Raw genomic sequence first — 19,072 nt, forward strand, 5'->3', positions numbered from 1 at the left:
AATGTTACCCTTTGACTTCCTTCAAAGGGTCAAAGTCTTTGCTGTAAATGAAATTGGAAGTACAGTGGCAGTTTAGATAGACAGTATATAATTACTGGTATTAAAAATTCTCCTAGTCTTCATTAATGTTAATGAACTCATTCATTGGTAGAAGAATAATGCTGAACCTTTGCCACATTTGGTTATAACTTTGGGATTGTTTATTTATTTTGCTGTTGAAGTGCTTACAAAAAAAAAGTTGCAGTTTTTCACTCCAATGCTGGTGTACTAGTTGATTCACAATTTTGAGAAGAGAACTGTGCACTGAAATGGTATGAAATAAAATTGTTTATTTATTTCACAGAATCTACAAGTTTTAAATAACTTCAGGATCAAAATAAACAGCAGTAATTTCTACCTGAATTTCAGTTTTCAGGTTCTTGTAACCTTTCATTTTAAGACCCATCTCAAATATCCTTGTATTATGAGATTAATGCAATAATATCCATAAGTATGTAGATATAAGAAGTACATAGAAAAAATTAATAATGGTTATATCTCTTCTGTAGTATTAAATAAACATTAGCAACCTGCATAATTTCTCTAGAATGTAGCTTAGTTTTACAGAATGCTTTGGTGCTTCATATACTAAAAATAAGTATACATTACTAGAGACTTGCTGTAGACTATGGATAGTGAATAAATTTTCTTGTCTGCACGTGCTTCCTTCCAGTGCAGCCTCAGCTGTGTTTATCATTTCTTTTGGTTGAGCCAGTATTGACTCAGAGTTGCAAAACCAAAATATACCATCTTCTACCTCATTCATCCATAAATCAGTGTTGCAGTGTGGTTTCTGCAGCTGACTGAAATATCATTGCCAAATTCATTCTGTTCTAGATCCCTGACCTTATCTTATTCATGTGCTTGTTTCGAAGTGACTTCCAAAGGCTCAACTGGTTTAGCAGTTATGAAATTCTATACAGTAATAAACTATCACCTATATAAGTGATGTATTTCTTTGCATGTTGTTTTATGGAGGGACTGGATGTAGCTTTGCAGCCTAGGAGAAGAAATTGAGCTGATTTTTAGAAATGCAGCTCTTCCATTGTTCCGCTGTGGCACATGTAATAGTAGGAAAAGTATTCATTAAAAAAAGTTTCTTGGTGTTTTGGTTTTGTTGTTTTGGGGATTTTTTTGTGGTGTTTATTTACTGTGTTTTTAATCCTAAAGTCTCAAAAGTAACTTTTGTCTTATAAGATGTATGTGAGATAAAATCACATATACGAAAACTTCTATGATCTCAGACTATCTGCAGCTTTGGATCTAATTCAAAGACATATGTAGGTTTAATTTAAAATGTGGAAATAATTTCATCAATTTCAAGTAGTAAATTGGACATTCCATGAAGTATGTGTAAAAGTTGCAATTCTGGGCCTCAATCATAAACAGTACAAAAAGGGAAAATGTCTTCAGGACCTCGTCCAGAAAGGGAGAGTACAGTCTTCTGGACAAAGGTTATTAAACCTGTTTTCCATGAGACACCTTGAATCCTTGTGTGATATGTCTTACATGGAAATAAGCATCAGGATGAAAACATGAGAATTGTATTTGACGTCTGTTAAGCACATTCAGAAAATGGCAATATAGAAAATGTAATTTAAGTTTTTTTCATTTAGAGAATATGTATTAGTGTGTCATAGTTATTAATAGTTCTTAAAAGAAGTACTAAAACTATTCTTTATTTTTTCACACCACTTTAAAGGATTTTTAATTAGAAAAGCACATTGTCTGTATAGCATGATGATTTCAAATACAGATTTAGTAAAGGCAAGAAAGTCTAACCTTTTTCAGCTTTCCACAAGACTAACAAAAATGCTGCAGAATATAGTCAATAGTTAAAATTTTATTCATAGTATTACAACTTCTGGTATAACAGTGTTCCTGTTTCCACACTTATCATACATTAATGTAAGTTATAAGCCTAAATTATGGTGGTCTAAAAATAACCCCCTTTTTATCTGTTTTCTGGTCTCAGCTATGAAGAGAGATACTGCATAAAACCATAGAAAGCATCATGGGGCCTTGCTTATATTTGTTTATATATTTAATTTATGTCTTTCTCTGTTCTGATTATTTTCAGCGTTTGCTTACATTTCTATCTTGCATGTTTGCTGGCAGTAAAAAAGTGCCATTTCTGATCCTGCTATTTGGATTTCATCTGTTGCCAACAAGAAGTTGAATATTGTCTGCCTTCATTTACATAATGTAGCACTCCAACTGGGCTTACAGATACATTTATCAGTCATTGATGCAGCACCCTTAGCCAGACACTTTACTCTGGAATGTTTTTGATAATCCTTTCAGACAGTGGAGGTTTTTTGCTTTAAATTTAGAAATCATTCTTGCCATCGCAGGTCTTTGCACTGTGTGATGTGCAATTGATATTCAAAAATGTCATCAAAGTGTGGTGTAGATATACACAAAAACAATAACAAATAAATTGAGCACAGTTCCAATGATTCCAAGCAGTGCTAAAATAGATTCTTCTTTTTCCTCCTTTTCCTCTTGCCTTTTTACATCTTCCAGTGTTGTGATGGCAGAGGTCCCCATTTTTCCTGCAAATGCCTTCACCAGTATTCTGGCAGCTAGCTAGAAAAAAGAAAGCAAATGGTAAATCTGGTCTGACAAACATGCAAGCTTCGATCTTTTTAAAAACAATTCTGTAGTTCTTACACAACATTTCTTAATGCTGTGTTTATTCAGTTGCATTCATCTTTTGTTTTCTTTTTGTATGAACATTTCCATGTTAAAAATAATTGTTCTGTAGATACAGATTTGATAGGAGTGAAAAATAGCTTGGTGCTTCAAGCCAGCTATTGTGCTTTATTATAAAAGAAATTTAAAATTTATCTTTAGCCAAATAATTTGTTTCCTTACAAAACATGAAATTGATGAAAGCAGGTATGTGAGCATTGTGGAATACTCTGAAATGCCTGGGGAGGTTATGTGCATTTTCGGCCATTCTTAAATATTTAACTCCATGGTACAAAAACAGTTGAGAATGTTAATGCCTGCTGTTTTCAAACGTGTAAAATATGCCTCCTTAAAACAGTATTACAGTTGTTTTTCACCAGTGAGCCTAAGTAGGCAATTGCAGGTAAGATCTTGCCCTTTTTCATGTTTAATAGATCAGCTTTTGGACATCCATGCAACAGTAAACATTTAACAGATAATGTCTATCTCTTAAAATATAAAGGTTTTTGATATATATGCTGATTTTTGCAGTATGCCAAAGAACAGTAGTACTGTTACAGTGGCAAAATTCTATGCAATATAGGAATTCAAGGTGGACATTTCCAGATGCATGTGATTTATTTTTTTGTTGTTGCAAAAGTGAGGTTGACAGGTCGTTTCTATTACTTAGCTGCTCTAGTACTCTTAATTTACAGTCAAATATCCTCTAGAAACATATTCCCTGTAAAATTATGTTCGTTGGTGACTGAGATGTTGATCTTATATGTAATCTGTCATGCCGTTTTAGCTTTATTGATCAGAAATTTGATTGGGATGTCTACTACTTCACATAACTCCAATATACTGAAGATTTACAATCACATTTTATAGTGCAACAGCATTTTTCTCTTCTGGCAAACATCTTTAATCATTAGAGATTAACGTATTTCTGCTGTGAGTCTAATTAATGCCATCAGCTCAGAGCATATCTTACAGAAAGGTAAAATATAAAAGGTATTTCTTACCCTACATTGCATCAGGAATAAAATGTCATCAGACATGCTTCTTACTCGTCGATTCAGTGGCAAGCCAGGCTTTTATCTTCATGAAGGGGCTGCTCTCCTCACTCAGACAGATCAGATAGGAGCACGAGCAGTTTCTTGATGAAGTTTATCGGTGAGGATAATAATGTTACAGAATCTTCCAAATGACTGGTGTTCTCTTTCAGTAATCCACTAAAGCAAGTGTAGTCGAAAAACAGTAAAGCTCTTTCTCGTAATGATCCTCACTGTTGACTAATTCCCATTAAAATTGTGGCTTTTTTTCCTTCGATGATGCAGAGCAACAAAATGCATGCTATTCTGTTTTGTCTTAAAAAAAATTACAAACAGCTCCTGGTTTTATTCAGTTATACTTAGTTATTTATTAAGACTTCAGAAAAACCCAGCCTTTGATTTACTCTTTGTGGCAGCCGTCTGAAGAGGCTTTCTCACGTTGACATGCTGTAATTCCAAATGCAGCAAACTACGTGCAGTCACACTATGTAATTTTAGTCCAGCCTGAAAAAGGATGAAAAGAAGTCTGCTTTGCTGGCAGTAGTGTGAACGCTGTCACACACCTGCATTCAGAGCCTCTGGAAAGAATTCCAAGGTATTCTTCGGAGCATTGCATAACTCAGCCAGGCAAATCTGAAGAGAGGAATGACGGTGGCTTTAGTTGCATACTGTGGTGAGCTGTGACATTGATTAAACATGCACTTGGCACTTGCTGAATAAAGAAGGAGCTACGAGCCACCCTTGCAGACAGTGAGTTGCATAACAATGTGCGATGGCTCTGCTGTTTCATTGTCAGGCCAGGCACATTTTAATCCTATACCAACAGAGAAAGTGTGTGGTGTAAAGAGGAGTAGAGTTAACTGTACTTCTGGGTTTTCTGAGGAAGTGCTGCATGACAAATGGTGACATTAAGGCATTCAAGCTGAAACAGTGTTTCTGCCTTTTGTCTTTTTATGCTTTGTTTGACAGGCAATTGTTTCTATAGGAAATACTACTTCTAACGCTTTTTCCCTTTTATTTCACCACCCAGAGAATGCAGGTTAGTATGTAATTAATGAAAACACACACTTAAAGGAAAATATTCCTGTTCTGATTTCACAGAAACCCTCAACACAATTTTTTTCCTAGGTAAATCAGAAAGGCAATTTTTTCCTGTCCAGTTGGAAGGGGGGGAGAACTCTGCAAAGTCTTCTCCTCCCAATCTTTTCAGATAAAAACCCCCCACAATTTTAATAATCTCTGCAAGCAGCTGTGTTCCAAATCATTTTATTCAGTGGCTTTGGTCTGTGAAACCTACCAATGCAATGTGTTTTCATTGGTATAGCATAGCTTCTTGATGCAAAGGCAACCGTATTTTACATATATCAGAAAATTTATTTTGTCAAAAATACTTGCAACATCAAGCAATTCAGAATTCAAATGTACAAAAATGTACTTTTGTATATGTATATAAAAAGTCAAAGCACAATTAATTACACTGAATTTAAACAGTAGGAATGTAACTGGAAACCTTGATAGTTTTCCAGAACAGTATATTTTAGAAATTACAAGGCATTGTTTGAGATTCAGTTTTCAATAATCTTTTAGTGAGAAAGCAGAAGATAGCAGAATCATTATTTTGAATTCTTCCAATTTCAACTGAATTTACATTAAATTTTTTCTCATTATTTTTCTAAAGTGTCTAAGTACATTTGTTAGTTTCTTAGTAACAAACAAAACTGCATATATTACATGTACATTATTTTAATAATAAATACCATGTTTGAAGTACTGTATGGTACTTCTGCATTATTTGCCCTTTATCCTGAAAGTTACATTGCCTCAGTGAAATTGTTTGACTCTAGAAGATTTAACTAATTAATTTAAATTTCTCCAGCATAGCTTCCTTAAATATATACTCTACTATGTGTATATGGTCTTTCATTTCAAGCTCTTGCTATTTTCTTATTCTAAAAAGGCTACTGCATCTTCACGTGTTCTTGGAATTCTTTTGTGTCTGTATATCTTGAATATATTTTTGTATTCATTTAGAGCCATTCAGAGATACGAAGATGTGAAAATCTTCATCTGTGTATTCTGACCATTCACATTTCTGAGAGTACCTAGCAATAACTGAATTTTCAAGTTACTGTATTAACCCACACACATTAAAAGTCAAACCCTTTCTTTTGTGAAAGGGAGAAATGGTGCAACATGCATATTTTATTTAAAGATTAATGATATATTTTCAGCTCCACTGCAAAGAACTAGCTAATTAAGATGTTTCCACAGAGAGCAGAAAAAGATTCGCAGGATGTTTGTTGGCCTGGTTATTGCCGTGGTTGAGGTCTCCTGGTGGTCTGCCCTTTTCATAGTTGTGATGCAAATGGCACTTGAGTGGCTACAGGGAACTCAGGGAAACAAATCTCTCTGGGCTCCCTCTGCACACAGTCGAGGGGAGAGAAGCCTCCTGCACACCGTGATTCAAGTCCAGCATTTGCCATGGTTTGATGGGATTTCTCCCCTCACGTCCTTCCGTTGCATTGACATGTGTGTCTGTGCAGACATGCTGTAAACAGGTTTGGAAAACAGACCCAGCCAAAAATAAATCTCTAGCACAGTACAGTTGGAGGGGTGGGGCAGTAGCTGCTTAAGCTGTTACTGGGGGTAAACAGTTGCTGTTTGAGAATTAAAAAATAAAAGTTGTCAGGGTTAACATTTGTTGGTTATAGGAAACTCAAGGAATTCATCCATGTTGGGTGGAAGCTGGCATTTACAAATAACTTCCTTATAGCTACAGTGCATCTCCATTGTGAGGGGAAAATTTCACGCAAGATTTCTCACGAGTGAAGTGAGTAATACAGATTGATTTGAAAGGGCCTTATTTTATCCATAATATTTGATGGCATTTGTAAAGATGGGGAGATATTTTACATTTTTTGTAAAATAACATTAGCGTCTGGGAGGACCTTTTAGAGAAGTCAGTAATAAACCCACCTATTTTGGAGTGAACATCACATCGTTACATGTAATGTTCGATGTTTGGGGTTTGGACAGTAGTATCCAAAATCATCCTAAATTTAATTCTGTTACTTCCATTTAGGAAGAGCTTTCAAGCACTTAGTAAGACTTTGGCAACTCCTTGGTAACTGATTTATGTAGTTTTCCAAGAGTAGAACAAATTTGGTTGATTAGAGGTCACTGTTCAATACTGCTGATGTTGCTTCTATTGCATGGGAATTAACCTTACACAATACAAATGTGTGTCATATTTTAAAGATATTCATACTTCAGAGAAGGTTGCCAAGCTATCTTGTAGAAACTCAGTGGTATAAATTCAACAATTTACAGTCTTGGTCCTTTGATGATCATTATCCTGCTATATGCTACTGCCACGAGTAATGCAATACACCCATAACACGACAATTACAAAAGGGGCAAATACTCTTAACAAAAGTGTATGTGTTCTTGTTCCTCATGTATTTTTATGAATTCATATTGTTTTGATTCCCATGTACTCTAAGATTATTCTATATGCTGTATTTTTTCATTAAAATAGGATGTTTTGAGTGAGATATAGCTTACCATTATAGGGAGAAAATACTCTGAACAAGACTGCAAGTTAAAGTAGAATGTAAAGGAAAATTGGGAGATGAAAATAGAGAAAATAATAGAAAGAACTGTCTGGACTTAAAAATCTAGTTAGGTTAAAATGCTGTAATGAAAACCAAAAGATCCTGCGTACATCAGTTGTCCATGAAGACTATTTCTCCTTGTATTTGTTCTTCATTTGCCCTAAGATGCAGGAAGGTAGTTGAAATGTAGTAGCACATGCTTCCTGTAGGTGATGCATTCTGGTTTTCTTCTCTGACAACCTCCACAAACTTCTCTTTATGAGGTCTAACAGTTTTTCAGTTAAATTGCAGAACAATAGAGCAAAACTGTGTCTCTTGGGAGATGTAATAGTACGCACAAATTAAGATGAACTGGTTCACTTAGCATAAGTGAGAAGTGGATAGCCACACTCCTTTTTTCCTTAGTTTTTTTCTTTTTTTCTCTCTCTCCTGAGAACTTAACACAACTAATGTTTTCTTCGTGGGAGCTCTTATCCTATTTTTTTATGATACAGATCGATGTGTGATGCCCTTGACTCAGTAGTGATGAGCATAGCCAGATTTCAAAGTATTTTTTTACTCTTCTGTGGAAAAAAGGAAGAACTCAGATCCTTCATCTGTAGCAACACGAAGTTATTTTTAGATTTCTTACTATACTCATTCACAGCTCTTTCATGTGTTACAGCTCAGCATTGATTTGATGATTTTGACACTTCCAACTGTGTGTCTACATCTTGTGTTTTCCTTCAGATTGAGGAATTTCATTGCCTTTTGACTATTGTCTGGGGATTTTCCTGATTTTGTAACTCTAATTACTGACCCAGAATATCCTTGGAAAAGTTCAAAATTCTCTCATAACTAGCTACAGAAGTTCCTTTAGTAAGTTCCTACCTGTCAGTCTTCACTTACCAGGACTTTGCTTGTTCCAGTTTCTCGTATTTGCTCTAAAATAATTCTGTGTTAAGTCAATTAAATGGACATGGAGTAGTACCAGTTCTTCTGCCACACTCCTTTCAACACCAGCTTCTCTTAGCACTGGTCAAGCTTGACCCCTGTTTTATTGTCTGTGATCATGGTCAGAATGCACACCAGTATTTTGTCAAGAAAAGTGATGTTTGATGGTTGAGTAAAAACTTAGGAAGAACAGCCAGTTGACCTTTGAAAGGTGTCATGCGGCGTGTCACATATTTGTTTTGAGGGAACTATTTAAGTCAATGTCTTTATGAACTGAAGCAATTCAGAAGTAGGTGACTGATGAATGGTCCTGAGTTAGAGATGGGAATTTCAGCCCCAGCTGTGTGTGGTGACCTTCTGAATGTGATGGAAGGGAATGATGGAATAAGAGCAAGAGGCTGTTTTTTCTTCTTCAGTCTCTAGTCTCATGTGCGATGCTGGGCAATCTTGATTTTTTCCTTTCTTTATTGGTATCAAAAAGAATCTTTTGTATGGGTATTGTACTTTTATAAAGTTAATAACTTATAGAATGCTTCGGTTCTGTTTCAGTGCTGTTCTCTGCAGCTCAAGATGTTTTTTGGGAGTGTTTCTGCACACTGGTTTGAGTGTAGGCTTCATGCTTCTGTAGGAGTATTAGGACTTTCAAGTATTAGTTTTTTGAACTGTCATGTTCATAGATTTTGGTCTGTCAGAAGAGTCTGTTAAGTGACTGTTGGGTCCTCATTGGACAAGCAAAGAGGAAGCAGAGTAGTGAGAACTGATCATGGTCCAGCAGGGTGGCTCTCAGAGAACTACAGTACTACACCAAGTTCCACTTTCTCCAAAGACCTTAAAGCATCATACCTTTGACAGACAAGAACTCCTTTCTCCGGAGTTTTCAGATGACTGATCTTGAAAAACAAAGCAAACATAGAGGATACCACCATTCCAGCGCCTTTTACTACATTTCTTTCCTCTGTTTTGTCATCCTTAGTTTTGGAATAAGAGGATGAAAATATTACCTTGCAAACTCTCTTATTTTCTATTGCAAAAGAATATATTTTCAAAGCATTTAAAGTAGCAGACTGTTTCCTAGTAGATAGTGCTTGTGGATTAGAATTATAACAGAATTTTTTTAAATGTCAAAACTGATTATCTGTTTGAGTGGTTAATAATATAAAAGAGTTAGGAAAGCACAAATTATAAATTCGTACTTTCAGCTCCACTGTGTTTCAGAAATTTGTTGTAATTTATAAGGAGTAATTATGTATTGAAACATCATGGCATTGAAATCTTTGAAAATTAAAAACCTAGCTGTTATGAGGAATGAAGCAGCTTAAATTTGGGTTGTAATTAGGTACTAGATTGCATGACAGATAAAGTACTTAGTCTTTTCAAAACTGAGGTTTGCTTCAAAGAGCTAATGGAGGTATTTTTTTCAACAAGTCAGTATTTAGCAAAGATCACTGAGAGACTGGTCCTGCTTCAATCTTTATCTGTTTCTGTACTGCACATTGTTTTATATGGCTTTTAAACATAAATTCATAAACGGGAGGGCTCTTCGTTGATTTATACAGCTGCATTTATACAGTGTATTTTGCAGCTGCATGTTCAGAGCATACCTCAGACTAGCTTGCAACCTCTGGCCCCACTCACTTGATCACAGTGAATTAAAGTGCCTGTTAAATTTTCCAGAAGGAAGGGATTTTTGTGGTAAAGATGCTCAAGAAATTATCAGGTGAGAAATAGGAGGGGTAAAGTTCAGATTTCAATGGGGCTTCTCGCATCTCACATTGTTCCCCCTTCTGCTTCTCACCCACATAGTCTCTTCCATATTCTGCTACCTAAATGACAGCATATTTCACTCTGGAATCAAGAGTGGGGTGAGGCTTTTGTCTGTCAGTTTTTAATGGGCTTTAAATAAAAGAAGTTTTTCCAAATGAAGGTGCTTTACAGGACAATCCTGAAAACATAAGTAAACAAGATTTCTTTCTCATCTGAGACCACTGCATTTCTGGACCTTTGTGGTTACAGCATAAAATGACTGTCTTGAAAGCATGAGCAACAGACTGCTTGTGTATCTGTATCTGCCTGCCAAGGACTTGTAATTTTTTACTATTCCCCTTTGTATCCACTTAGCCATAACTCTGCTGGTGCTAACTGGAGAGATACTTTTTTTGACAGACTTTTATGCTTTGCACTCCATTGTGTAATATGTTTTATGTAAAAGGAAACTAAACTATGATGTTTGCTTTCCTGCCTCCCACAGATGAGTTATCTTTTTTAATAAGCTTTCAGGAGAAATGCAGTTAGATGCTGATCCTTGATACAAGGACGTATAGAGGCTAACAAATCATACATGAGATGCAGCTGGTTTTCATTTCATTCCTGAAATTAGTTTCTGTATGTTTTCTTGAGAAATAGAAGGTATGGATGGTTGTCTTCAAAAGTGTTTGGTTTTGGCCATGAGTGTTCCATAAAATTCTCTCTGCCAATGGATGGTCAGCATCTTGTGATAGCTGTTTAATTTTGAGAAAACAGTACAGGTCACTGACCTGTCTGTTCAAGGCACAAGGTGGTAAAGTTTCTGCTGTGTTTAGTGTGGAGGGAGCTTAGGCTTTCCTGGGCCATTTATCTCATTGCGAAAGCCCACGAGCATTTCATCGAGGAGCTCATTTTTTCCCTTCATTATCTCGAAGCCAGCACTGGTAGTTGTATCCCTGCTCATAGGACAAGACTGGGATTCTGTAAGTACTGGACTGGTTTCCCCTTTGAGGGTAATTGGTAAAGACGTTTAGCCAGCCCTTTAAAATTGGAGATACCACCTTGCATCTTTCAAAATTTCCAGTGTAAATGTTACTGGTCCTGCCAATTTTTTTCTTATTTTACTTTAGTCAGACAGGACATCTCAAGTGGTTTCATTTAGACTTGGTAATTACAGTTGGGAATATGAGTACTGGGTGTCTGGAATAGATTTCTGTGCAGTGCCACATGCTACAAACATTCACAGATTTTACTGGAGGCATTAAGAATTAATTGTAAAAATGATGCCTTTTATTACCAACAGTCTTTTTTGAGAAGAGAATGTGACACCATACTAGATGTCCTGCAGTTGCATATTGTATAGCAGAAATGTACCATGTGCGTCTTTCCTATTTTTGTAATTCTTGTACCTTCTTGGTAAGATACAGTAATCGCGTAGGGGGCACAAATGTTTTATGATATACAAGAGACTTCTGAATTTTTTCAATTTTTTACTATTTTTGTCTTCTTCCATGTTAGTGGTTTTGTCAAGTAGTGACAGCCCAATCAGTTAAGCTGATAAGAAGTTGCTGACCAAATAAACTAATAATCCCTTCTGTTCACGTGCAGAGCAGTTTGCCAGGGTTGGTCCTAGACATTTTTGCTTTGCCTTTACTAAGAACACACTAGAGTGATAGAAATTCTGTTTTGCATATGCACGGGGGCTTTGCCATCCTGGCCAAGCAAAATAATTAGATATTTAAGGCAGAATGAGATGCTTAAGTAGTCTCCTTTCTGACCCCTGAGGACGTGATCTTGTAGGTGTGCTCACACATAGGGAAAGCTCATCAAAAAGCACAGAAACTGCACATCCTTTCATTCCAGTAACGATGTTGGTGTCCTCTGCTGGACAGAACAGAAGACCCAAATCTTGGCCTTTTTCCATCTACTGAAGCAATGGTTTAAAAACACCCCACAACTTCATTATCTAATTTTGAATTTCTGCATTGATTTCTGCAGCATGTGCAATAAAATGGCAGGTTTCCATCTTATTTTCGATTCCCATCTTATTTTAAAATATTAGTGACTGTTTTATGGCCTGGAAGAGGTAACACTTTGACTGAAGACTATTTCAAGGTGGCTGCTTGCCCACTCATCTGCCAAAAATAGTGAAATCACTATTCCTTCCTCCAGGGATGAAGGAAGCCAGATTAACTCCTTTAAAAATCCTGATCCATGTTCTTGGAGCAGTGATACCTTTCTTTTCATCTCTGTGGAGTGCTACACACTTAAAACACTTAACATGAGATGGTAGGCAAGCTTCTACCTCCTGATTTGTTTTGAATTTATTTTAACTTTTTCAAGAAAGGCTTTGCCTGCAGAGTATTTAAATCTTATATTTTTCTCAACGGAAAATATTTTTCTTATTTCCTTGGCTAAGTGGAAATTAATTTGACACTTATAGCTTACCTTTAACATTAGATTTATTTCAGTACATCTACCTCTAATCCTTTTCGTTGTACTAAATACCATAATAAAGGGCTGTATTAGTAGTGAAGGTTTTTTTTCATCCCTTGATCAGGCAAACAACTTTTTCTCATGCAGTCTCTGAATGCCTTTCTTTATATGTATCTTTCTTCATATTTTTAATATATTTCTTTTATTTATGCCTTTCTATGTATTATTCTGTCTGTATTGGATAATATGGAACATTCCTGGGACTTTACATTGATTCTTTCTTACCCTTGTTTTCTAGATTTCGATGCAAATATGATTTACTTATAGCTTTATGCTTTAACTGTATTTCTTCATATTTTGCTGGTTTTAAAGAACTGATGTTGCATAAATCCAGCTATTTTTCAGAGGAGAGGTTCTTAAAAGTTGCAGTGAGGTTGGATCCCATGGCAGTATGTACTTACTCTTCAGTACTTACTCACATCCTTTCTACACTGATGCCTGCTAGGCCATTTTTTCAATCAAACAAAACAAAAGAATACACAATTTTGCGTTTTTAGATGCCATTAATTATTCTTACCTGTTGACGTATTCCCCAACCCCCATATAAGATGGCTCTGGAGCCTCCAAGAAGCATCTCTTCATTTTTCAAGGTTTTTTTGGAGCTCTGTTTAATGGCAGAGAGTGATTTCTCTAATGGATTCCATTATCAGGGACTAGAGTGTGGCATTAAATAGTAATATGTCCAAAACAGGGGATCATATATGGTTTTAATAGTCACTTATGCTTTAAAAGATCAGTATGGTTTTCATGTCTTTAATATTTTTTGAGTTTCTTTTTCCTGTTCTTTCAAAATACAAGAAATTTTGTCTGTTTACTCAACTGCATACACTGACCTAATGAAATAGTGCCTTACACTTTTTCTGGCAAAGGTTTTCTTCTGAGTTTGTGAAAAGTGTTGTTTGACTTTACAAAAATTTCCTGAAAATACTTCACCAAAATCAAATATTCTTTAAAAATAGGCAAACCAGAAATGGTTAAGAGCATTTCTACACTACAGATGACTTGATCTTGAGCAATGCATTTTGCTTCTATAATTGAGCACAGTTTTCATTTGCTGTTGCAGTTAAACTGTTATTTTTTTTCAAATATTCTAGAAGACACAAGCCACAATGCCAAGACAGACGAAGGTTGTTAGGCCATTACTTTGTCAGTGATAGTGGACAATAACAGATGCCCATGGGAGAATATAGGGATGGGGCTAAAATGCAGATGCTGCTTTGGTATTGCTAGTATGTTGCCAAGGGTGGTGTCCCCTCATGTATTAGCCTTTGATGGCCTGTTCTTACATCAATTTACCCAATTACTTTTGAACCTGTAACAATATTTACTGCCCTGACACTTAGTGCTAGGCTTTTCCAAAGCTTAATAGTTATGTGTTGTGTAGTGTATGCTCTTTTACAAATGGCAGTGTTTCTTCTGATATTGTGCCCACTCATTTGAATGTATTGATCAGTCCAATTCTGTTCACTTTTCTTACCACTCATAATTTAAAAACTATGTCTTTATGATATCCTTCATTAGTCACTGAGATTGTAATGCCTTAGTTTGTTTCATTTTAAATAGTGCTCATTCTGTACCTTGCGTCGTTTAATCTCCTTTCTCTTATCCCTTTTCCCGTTCTGTCGTGTGTTTTTGAGAAAGGGGGAAATGCACATGGTATTGAAGTGGTACGAATGATTGAATGCAGTCTCAATAAGTAATTTCTAATTTATCTTTACCTTTTGTAACATTTGATCTGATTTATTTTTTTTGACTGCTAGTGGGCTCAGTGCTGATATAAGAAGAGCAAAATTTTAAGGCTGTATCTAAACAATAATAACAATAACTTAGAGCCTTACACTGTACCCATTAAATTCAGAGGCCCACCCTTCTTGCATGGTTTTGCTGCCCTGATACGGGATTTGTAACTCATGACCTGTAAAGAGGCTTAACCCCTTTCTCCTTCTTCATGATGCAAGGGACTAGTCTCTTCTGATGCCATTTTTTCTGATACTTACAATAGTACTGTGAAAATGCTGGTGTTGTTCTTATTAAAAAAAAAAAAAATTAAGAAAAAGTCAAGCTAATTAAATAATTGCAAGATGACAATATTTAAAAATCTTTTGTTTTATTTTTACCCAAAGGCTTATGTATACTTAAAGAGATCTGATTTTGAATTACTCTGTAGGCAATCTCTTTTTGTATCAAAACAGAGGAGAACACAGGGTGTTAATTAGGCCTATTATAAAAGAGGCTTGCCCTGGGTTGATTCTGAAACAGAAAATCAAGAGGCAGCAGAGCACGACGTATTTGGAACTGACACTATTGCCTGCAGCATGAACTGCATTCATAGATCATATGTTTGCAAAGATGCAGTAAAGGGGCGCTGAGTTTTAAAATATTTAGCAAAAGGATGTGTGGCCTATTGGAAAGACAGTGTGTCTCATCCATGCTTGGCAGTGTTTGTGGCCAAAACACTGTATCTGAAGGTTTAATTAAAAGTCCAAAATGAGTGTTTCCTTTTTGTGGTTTTTTGGGTTTTTTTGAACAGTGTTGTTTGTAGCAGCTGAGAGTCTTTAATATGATAATGAGATCCTCAAGTCCTTAATTTTATCATGTCTATAGGTTTTAAGTTTGTGAATAACATACTTAGGCATCAAAAAATATGTCCTCAGTAATTACTAAGCGTGTTTTAGAAATGGTGTAAAATTGACAGAACTTTAGGATCTACTTTAAATTTATTTGGAGGTTAAAAAGGTACTGCAGTCTTGTTCTTAATATTGGTCTTAAACTTTTTAATAAGTAACACAGTAATGAGAATTACTTATTTTACTTTTACTTTCTTAAGCTGATGATACCGTGTCCTTTAAACTTCATTACTATAAAAGAAAAATATATCTCTTGGAATACAAAGGTATATTCTTGGATTTTTTTTGCAGGGGAGGTTTGGATACACTATAGTAAATATCGAGCATTTGTGTGTGATATGAATAGAACAGTTTTATAATATAGTTACTCTACGTAACTGTCAGTGGTTTTCTTTCACATTGCCTTAAAACAGAGGCAGGATTAGATGGCTACTTCTGGATGAATATTTAACAAAAGACAATCATCTTTCCAGGAAGATAAAAAGTCTTGTTGAAATAGATCAAAAACAAAATAAGAAATAAAATTTGAAGGCATCCCCCTTGGTCACTGGAAGCTTTACCCCATGCAAGAAGGAGGCCTTCCTTACATTTCCTGGGTATACCTATGGGTTCCTCCAGAATACGCTTTTTTTTTCCCCAGTTATTTCCTTTTAATTGATCATTTAATTGATGACCATCCCTCTCATATTTGCAGTGGCAAATCTCTTCGAGAAAACAAATAAAAGGGGACATAATTCGGGAAGAGTTACCATTGGTGCCTTCTGCTGTGGCTGCACAACCTTCTTTCCTTCAACAAAGGCAGAACATCAGTCGTGTATTGGTCAGAAGTAAAAAGAAATTGTACATAAGAAAAATAGTCATTCTGTGGGCCTCTAACTGAAATTCACTAAGTCTTTAAATAATGAGAAAGAAAATTAGAAATTATGTACAGGAGATAAATTGAGAGCATATATATACATAGACAGCTTTTCTCGTAGCACAGAAGCAAGGAGGGTCTGCATCTGGCAGTGCCATATATTTAAAACTGGTAAAGGAGTTGATTTAATTTTCTCCTCAGGTGTCTGTTTTGGGTTTTTTTACATCAAGTTTGTAGGTTCCTTTGGGGTAGGAATTCTGTGAGATTCACAGTGGGAAGGTCTTCATATTAGATGCAAGTAAAGCAGAACTTTTCATCGTTTTCTTACAAATTATTCGTCTGTATTTGTTTCCTTAAGTTGCTGTAAAGTGTGAAGATTTTTTTATATAATGGATATGCTATATTAATAGTTTACTTTATTTTGGAATAAATGTCCTATTCTTTGCAATACGTTTTAAATATTCTTTGCACCTTTGCAATGGAAATAAGTTTTATAATCTTATTCATAGCCAGTTAAGTTGAGCTGAGGATGTTAAATCAATTGCAAAAAAAATTTATTGCTGTTCAGTACTGTCTATTTAACGGGCCATTAGACCTGGCTATTCTTTGTTTGATATTGTATAATATTAAAAGAAAGCAAAGTAGTATTAGACTCAGTTGGGCCATTATGTTGTTACAGATATATATGACATTTAAGATGATGCCTTGATCTTGTGAAGAGCTGTCCCCATATGCCTTTTCATTATATTAAGGTTGTAATTGCATATGGGCAGTCTTCGGTTTTTGTAAGAAATAGATCTGTATTAGTGATGAATAAATAGATGTGTGGAAAACAACTGAAACATTCTAAAATCAAACACAATCCTTGAATGTTAATAGATTGTTTCCCAGGAATAAGTAGGCTTAGGTTAGAAGTTTTAAAAAATGGGATCAGTGCCTTAATATCTCATGACCTTTAGACATGTGAAAGACTGTAGTTTTCAAAAGGCAGGATGCTCAGCAGTTTGTTTAAGTCAAGATTTCTTAAAATAACTTCAGTCATACACCTCTTCCCTCCACCCAAATCAGACTGATTGTTACTAGCATATAAGGGAGATATAGTTTTATGAAATGTCTTATTTTTTTACCTGTTTAGCTTTCAGTGTCTTTCTAAATTGCAAACATTGTGGCAAGAGGCTTAACAGAATTGTAGTGATTCCAGTAAAATTTGACCTTTATTACCCAAAGGAATGGGAGACCTTATCCCCGTAACCATGAGATGTTTTCCAGATGTTTGCCATCTCTACCTATCATAGTAAATGGCAGTGGCCCTGCTGCTATTTCTGCTTTTCTTAAATGCAACAGAATAAATTTAGATCTAAGATACTTTTTTTTTTGGGGGGGGAATTAATAAATATGTAAATATGTACACTGCCTGTTGTCTCTGAACTTCCTTACTAATTAGCAGGGGCAATAAGACATTGTCCTGTTTTTTGGACATGTCCACTCATAATTCTTGCAACTAATAAAACAAAGATGTTAATAAAGATGCTGCTGCTAGAGTTGCCTGTGGTAACACTGGAATTCTAGCCTTCAGGAGCACTGCTGACATCGTCTTGCTGCCCACCCCGTGGTGGTGTTGACCTGCTGTTTGTTCTCTGTCACCTCCTGGCCCTGCTCCCTCACCCTGGGCTGTCACATCTGCCTGCAGGCCCCTGGCAAGGGGCTGTGGTGCTGGTCTGCTGCAGCTGGCTGCTCACAGTCCAGGTTCAGCAGCAGTTTTTAGCCTTGTGCTCTGCTTTATGCACTACTGGTTGAACTCGTCTGCTGGTATAGCCAAAAGGTGAGACCTTCATGTGTATTTAGTGAATAAGTTGAGAAGCACATGGCAGGCTCGCAGGGGAAGCAGCTTTGACCAGGTGGTGCAGAAGCCATGTTTCAGGCACTTCTTCCAAGAAAACACTGTTGTCACCAGGCAGCCCTGTCCTGACAGCCCTGTTCAAGGCAGACAAGGAAGCAGGATAAAACCTGAGTGCAAATCCCTGCTTTGAGTCTAGTAATGAAATAATTCAATCTTTTCTTTTGATGTAAGTACATAGCATATTATAGTCATTTGAAGAAATGCTCAGGAAACCTAGTGAACATTCAGGGCTCTCGGGGGCAGCAGTTCTATTTGAGAGTTGACAAGGGGAGGCTTCTGAACTGGTCTCTGGTGCTGGGAGTTGGACCTTCCTCAGCACTTCACTGCCTCACAGAATCAGGGAGCACCAACAGCACAAAAATGGACAGATGTGACAGAGCCCACAGCTGGTGTGAGCCTAACAGCCAGGACCGTCCGGGTGTACTCAGTGCGGGAGCCTGAGAGCACCAAAGTGAGCTCTTTGTAAAAGGTGTTTGTCATTGTCTGGTATAACAGAGGATCCATCTGCCATTTCTACAAAGTCAAGAATTTTAATCTCCCTTTTTCATTTTCTTAGGAATGCTGTGTATTTGCAGTTTGGTATGCTTATGTGCATGCCCATATAAGTCAAACTGTTAGTGCCTTCTTGCACAACTGAAGTATCCATATAAAAAGATTCTGACATATTAAATGTGTGCTAATGGTATTCAAATTATAACTTCAAATAATAATACATTAAATGTATTTGCTTCTGTTTTGTGGTGTGTTGGATTTTTTTTCCTACAAAAGAAGCTACCTTATTAATTCAAATAAAGTGTTAGGCTACACCTTCATTGCCCACTTCAACCAGGCAAAAAAAAGTTAGGTGTGTTCCCAAGGAACAGCATTCTTTGAAGAATACAATGGATTACTTTTAACACTTGTTCTTCATTGAAGTTTACATTTGCTTGAAATCCATATTGCTGCCATCGTTGGTGGCAGGATACCTGTATATGAGGATGATAGTCCATTGCTTGCTTCTATATGATGGAAGTAGGCTTTTTTTCATGTGCAGATTTGTATTTTATATTTTGTGTTCGTAGTATTTTAATTCAATTCTTTTAAAGAACTTCATTACAGGATCTAATTTTTTTTAACAAAGCTGTATCATTTATATT

The 19,072-nt window shown here is 36.1% G+C and overlaps 1 protein-coding gene and 1 long non-coding RNA gene across 11 annotated transcripts in view; one reads left to right on the plus strand and one right to left on the minus strand.

Annotated features, from left to right (window-relative positions):
* Positions 1–19,072, plus strand: part of BIRC6 (baculoviral IAP repeat containing 6) — a 172,113-nt gene that overhangs the window by 129,316 nt on the left and 23,725 nt on the right. The window lies entirely within an intron of this gene.
* LOC127469122 (uncharacterized) overlaps positions 315–19,072 on the minus strand; it is a 43,983-nt gene continuing 25,225 nt past the window's right edge. Inside the window, exons 2-3 of one of the 2 annotated variants that reach the window (XR_007903845.1) lie at positions 3,738–4,400; positions 315–2,628 (exon numbers count right to left, since the gene is read on the minus strand). This is a non-coding gene — a long non-coding RNA (uncharacterized LOC127469122). Of the gene's footprint in view, positions 2,629–3,737; positions 8,956–19,072 lie in introns of those variants that run through there. The other variant, XR_007903844.1, reaches the window with a different exon arrangement.

Source organism: Manacus candei, unplaced genomic scaffold (assembly GCF_025592945.1).
Source record: "Manacus candei isolate 608988 ecotype Guabito, Panama unplaced genomic scaffold, ASM2559294v1 h1tg000017l, whole genome shotgun sequence".
In the NCBI taxonomy this organism is placed as follows: domain Eukaryota; kingdom Metazoa; phylum Chordata; class Aves; order Passeriformes; family Pipridae; genus Manacus; species Manacus candei.